The sequence below is a fragment of the Bos taurus genome, chromosome 24 (assembly GCF_002263795.3).
Source record: "Bos taurus isolate L1 Dominette 01449 registration number 42190680 breed Hereford chromosome 24, ARS-UCD2.0, whole genome shotgun sequence".
Lineage (NCBI taxonomy): Eukaryota > Metazoa > Chordata > Mammalia > Artiodactyla > Bovidae > Bos > Bos taurus.
Window position 1 is genome coordinate 53,989,656 of NC_037351.1, and position 6,000 is coordinate 53,995,655.

The 6,000-nt window shown below is 40.4% G+C and overlaps 1 long non-coding RNA gene across 1 annotated transcript; it reads left to right on the forward strand.

Moving 5' to 3' along the window:
- Positions 1–1,464: 1,464 nt before the first annotated feature.
- LOC132343794 (uncharacterized) lies at positions 1,465–4,698 on the forward strand. Its single transcript, XR_009492758.1, has 2 exons — positions 1,465–1,552; positions 4,153–4,698. It is a non-coding gene; the product is annotated as an uncharacterized lncRNA (long non-coding RNA).
- Positions 4,699–6,000: the final 1,302 nt, after the last annotated feature.

The window sequence follows — 6,000 nt, forward strand, 5'->3', positions numbered from 1 at the left end:
TGCTTGAGTCACAGCAGCTGCAGCTGTGTCACGCAAAAGGCTGCTCTGCACCTACTATACATTTTTTTCTCCAAGTGAATATCAAAGGCCTGCTTCCAGGTAGTGGATGTTTTAAGCGAAGATAAGAAGAGTCCCTGCCTGGGCCTTTGCCAATGCTGGCTGAAATTCAGATGCTTTGAACCAGCTCAGTATAGCTAAGAAATTCCTTTTAAAAGGCTCAGATTTCACCCCAGTAAAAAAACATAACTATTAACATATTTTTGATATATTTTCACCAGCTCAACATTGTGTTATCTTTAAGTCACTTTAAAAGAACAAAGGAAGGCCCTTCTAACTCTGATTTTCATTACGAGGAAATTGTATTTTTGAAATTGTGTTGTTCCAGCAATAAATAGCATCATGAGGGCTCAACTCTGAGCTTCTGGCTCTGAAAGCCTTACGACTTTTAGAAAAGTTCTTCTTTTGCCACTTTTAATTTCTTCAAGATACTCAATAAATTCCTCCAAAGAATGTGACTTATTCTCCTATAGTTGTAATTCCTTGGAATTTGAAGAACAAACCATTATCTTTAGAGTAGGTGGAGGTACACTCGTTCACCTGAAGAGAATATTATTCTAAAAGCTAAAAGACAGTTATACTCTCATAAAATCACTGAGGTCTCTTCTACAAAAGATATTAACAAATAATATGAAAAAGCAGAGAAATAATTTAGTAGTAAAAAAATCTTCAACAGACTAATTTTAAAATTAAATATCAAATATTTTTTTTTTTTTCCTTAACAGCTCTGGGAATAAAATACACTCAAATAGTGGTGAGCAGAAATGAAATAGACAATCTTATATTCAACCAATGACAGTATTAATCAGTCCAAACGTATGGATGGAAAAAACTTGGCAACATGTACTGAAAGCTTTAAAATGTTATGGACTATGTCAGAGGAGATCAATTACTGGAATGCTATGCTAAGGAAATACCAAATATTACACTATATACCAAAAATATATAAAAGTACTTTATGGTACAAATAATTTTTAATAGTTTTACTTGCAAATTCAAAGTACTGGGGAAAATACTTAAAACCAGAAGGATTGCATGATAAACTACAGAAGAGTCATGATGTTTCCCAACATCTTGTAAATATGGTTTAAAAAGCAGATTATAAAACATACTGTGAAATTTTAAGATAAAAAGACAAGAATACACTAAAGATGGTTCTTTCACAGCGAGATAGATTCTGGGCACGTTTTTGTGCGTGTGGTTAGACTTCTCTGTATTTTCTAAATTTTCTGTTAATAAATTTTTATCAGAAAAACATTTTAATTAAGAATATTATTCAGAAAAAAATAGCATGAAAGAAAATTAGGTTATCTTTTAGCAAACACAGATCACTTATGTAGCTGATTGTTTTGTCTTGAAAATACGTTTATGAATTTTCTAAAAATGACGGCACGCGGAGCATTCTGGGGAGAGAGCTGAGACGCGGGGACGGCGGTTAGAAGTGTGGTCGGGAGTGGCCTGGTTTGTGTTTCGCTCAGGTTGTCCGCGTGGGGAGGTGAGTCTGGGAGCAGATGGCAGAGGAGCAGGGTGTGGGAGGAAGGCAAGCCAGCAGCTCCCTGCTTTATAGAGAAGCTCTTCAACGGCGCCTTCTTCTCTCGCTTTGAAGTAGGGTGGGGACTAATTTCATCCTTTCATTCTGATTTCAACATGTTTCCTCTTACTTGCCCTGCACTGGGGTCTGCTTTTGAGGATCCAATTCCATTGAACCTTTCCTCCCTAGTCCTGTTCTCTCGTAGGCTGAGTAGACCCCTAGAGGTCAGGTTGGAACCTCTTTCCTAGTACATCCTAAGAGCTTTTGTACCCAACATTGACTAAATAAACCGACTAAATGAATAAAAGGCAAAAGAAATCTCATGGGCTCCCATATAACATTAGACCTACTTTGATCAGCTGCCCTGGTTAGAATCTTGTAATCCTTGTCATTTCTATTTTAATTTTGGAAAGAATGAAAACTTGTGTTGAAACAGGTCACATGAAAGGGGCCCCTGAATTACCACCCAGTCATGAAAGTGTGTGGAAGTAACACGACTTATGGCAACAGAGATGTAATGAGTTCATAATAAACACTGGTAGGCAATTTTAGGGTGGGAATGCATTTAATAAACAGCTATTGTGGACTACCCCTGTGGCTCAGACAGTAAAGACTCTGCCAGCAATGTGGGAGACCCAGGTTAGACCCCTGGATTAGGAAGATCCCCTGGAGGAGGGCATGGCAACCTCTCCCAGTATTCTTGCCTGGAGAATCCCATGGACAGAGGAGCTTGGTGGGCTACAGTCCATGGGGTCACAAAGACTCAGACACGACTGAGTGACTTTCACTCACTCACCGTTGTGGCCTAGGGGCTTACATCTCAGAATACCCTCCTGACAATTCAAAGAGGGAAGTGTGAGTGTCCTTATTTTGTAAAGGAGAAAATTGCAATTCAGAGCAGTTAAGTAAGTGGCCTAACATACACGTGTACATGTTCAGTCGTGTCCAACCCTTTGCAGCCCCATGGACTGTAGCCCGCCAGGCTCCTCTGTTCATGGGATTTCCCAGGCAAGAATGCTGAAGCGGGTTGCCATTTCCGTCTCCAGGGAATCTTCTTGACCCAGGGATTGAATCCATGTCTCCTGCAGTGGCAGGCGGGTTCTTTACCACCGAGCCACCTGGAAAGCCCACGTTGCTTAAACCACCCACGTATTAAGATGTAGAAAGCTGAAAAGAGCGTCACTTTCACCCCAACAAGGAAAGGATGGATAATCACAAGGTCAGGACGTGTCTGAGCCCATCAGAGAACTGACAGCACAGGGCCACCTCCTAGCCTGAAATGCACATAAAGGCAGGTGCCTCCTCAGAATGATGGCACAAGACCGGACTCACTTCTGGCAGAACATAAGAGGAAAATGGGGTTACCATACCAGCAGGCAAGATTTCAACCAAAATTTTCATGAAATTGTCAAGTGTGAGCCAGTGGGAGACTACAAAGCGCTGGGAGCCACAGACACGAGGGGACAGGAGGGGAGCTTGTATCCTCTAACAGGATCTTCCCTGTGGATTGACACTGGATGCTCCTGAGAAAGACTCAGGACAGAGTGGGAATCAGAGAAACTGCCCTGGTGATGTAGGTGTGGAGGAGGGGAAAACCACTGCTTCAGGAAAGATGTTCAGCATGCTGCTGCTGTGGGTGTGTGTGTGTGTGTGTGTGCGCGCTCAGTCACATCTGACTCGTTACAACCCCATGGACTGTAGCCCACCAGGCTCCTCTGGTGGGATTCCCCAGGCAAGAATACTGGAGTGAGTTGCCGTTTCTTTCTCCAGGGGATCTTCCTGACCCAGAGATTGAACCCAAGTCTCTTGTGTCTCCACCGAGCTCCCTGGGCAGTATTAAGCACACCGCTATCCATTGGCAAAGAGGGATTCAATATAGTAAAAAAACCAACTCTTGTAAAAGATATATACTTATTTCACATTTATATAAACTCAGAATTTCCAATAAGCTGATTTGACACACTAGTGGGTATTTTCCACTGTTAACATAAATGAGGTCAATCACAAAAGTTACATGTGTTGACAATTCTATTAGGCAAAATTTTAATTTCAGGTATTGGGTTGAGCCATAATTAAATTTATAAAGGAGATTTATTTATTACCTCTTTACTATTTCTTAAAATCGATCCTTTTTTCTCAACCTCTTGCCTGGGTTCCCTCGCTCTCCTTCTCCCCTTTCAACCCATTCTCCCTGCTTGAACTAGAGGAAGTTTTCAAGAATACAATTTCAATTTTGTCATTCTTATACTTAAAAGATTCTGTGGTTTCAAAGAGCCTTCAGAGGAAAACCTAATTTCCCACATGAAATTTGTTTCATTTCCTATCCAGCCTGTCTTAAATTAACTTCATAAATTCCCACCAGTTTCTTTATAGGCTGCTGGCTCTTTCTGGACGGCTCATTCTTCTTTCTTCACGTGGCTTACGTCTTATCCATAGCTGAGCTTTGATGGGTAACACCTCCCTTAACAGCACCAATTGGGTTAGGCAGTTTGACACCCTTCTTTGAGTCCTCAAAGAGTTAAATACCTTTTTCTTTTTCTTCTTTTTTTTTTTTAATAATAAAGAATTTGTTCCCAGACTTGCAGCGAATCTGCTCAGCGTATGCACGCAGCAGCATCTCGGAGTCTTCGAACTCATCCACGATTCCCTGTAGTTCCTGCAGGCACGGCCCTTCCATCTGGAGACGCGCGTCACCCACACACCAGGCCAGGCTGATGTGGAAGGAGGGGTCCTGGTAGAAAGTGCTGAGGTCAAACTCCTCCATGACCCTGTCTACCTCTGCAACCAGGTCCAGGAAGTGGGCGTGCCCTGAGGTGACCTCGAGCCCAACAAAGGTCCTGGCGGGAGACAGCAGTGGAGACAACACCGGTGTGAGGCACGGCCGCTGAGAATGTAAACCAGCCGTGAGGAGGGCAGAGGATGCGACCTAAATACCTTTTTCAAAGTACAAACTATGCCAAGTACTGTAATCACTTGCTTGAGTATCTACTGGACTGAATTCTCTTTCTTTGATCTCTGGACACACAGGCATTTACTATAGGACTCTACTTGGCACAAAGTCAATGTCAATAACTGTTGGTTAATTAAATGGATGGATGAATGAATGCTTATTCTTTAGCAAGGAACCAAGTTTTGTTGACTAGGTCATGTCTGGTGAAGGGTATCATGGGCCAAAGTATTAAGCAAGATAAATGTAAAATGCCAAGTTGTCAAGTTAAAACCAAGCTATTCATTTGTTCAAATACTATAAATAAGAACTAGAAGGTAAGCCATCAGGAAATAATGTCATGATTATTGATTTTGCATTAGCTTACCAGGCAAGGTTTACTAGAAAATTTAAGTTGTGAGCAAGGTTTCCAATTAAGAAAAACTTGGGTTTTCCAGGTAGACAAACAGGTAAACACTATCTTATTTTTCCATTGTGTACTTCATTTAATAAGCTGGCTTCTCAATTCACACTGATTCATTTATTTCTCCCCCCCTCCCCAGCTTGGTTACTTATTTATAACTTCTCAAAGAAATTTCTACTTGTGTTTAACTCAGTGAATGCCTAAAACAAAACCAGAAGGACAGGATTCAGGAAGGGTGAGCTTGATGGTCAGCAAACGTCTATTCTGTAGCAACTCTGTATATCTGTTAAACGAGAAAAGAGGCTAAATAATGTCTATGGTCCCTTAAGTTTTATGTTTTAATTAAAGAAAACAGTTGAGTAAATACATAAATCAGGAAAATAGGCGGGATGCCCAGTTTCAAGTAGGAGACTGACAGGTAAGTTAGACGTTTGTTTTCTTTTTTCTGGTAAGAGATAATTGACTTTACCCAAACAATGTTTTGGAGTTAAAAAAAAAAAATCTGGAACTTAGATTGATTTGAATGGATGCCAGTAGATTTTCCTAATAATTTTACAAAAGCTTGGACTTTTGTCAAGATAAACTGTCCCTCTCTTCTTGGAAATCTTAAGCTGTGATATTAATATGCTAGTATATTGATGGAAAAATTTTTACACTGGATTTCAGAGTCATTTTCTTGCTAAGAAAGGTCTTTAAAAAGTGGTTATGTATATCTTAACCAAATGTGGCATGGTTAATATTATATACGCTCCAAATATTCTATCCCAAAAGTTGTAGCATATAATTTGAAACATAATTATTGAATCGAATCCATCTGTCCCTGGATAGATGTATCATAGTCAACTTAGTTTTAAGTCCAGTATTTCCTGAAATCTGCAACTACAAAAGGCATTAAACAAACAGACAACTATTTCCAGAGCTGGAACTGTGAAACTGGTTGCTATGGACTGGAAGGAAAATATGAGACTCATCCTACACATGCTGAGCAACTTCAAATCCAAAGAGTGAATAGTAGAAATAACATTTCTACCTCTTGCACTTATACTTGAGCTTTCCATCTGT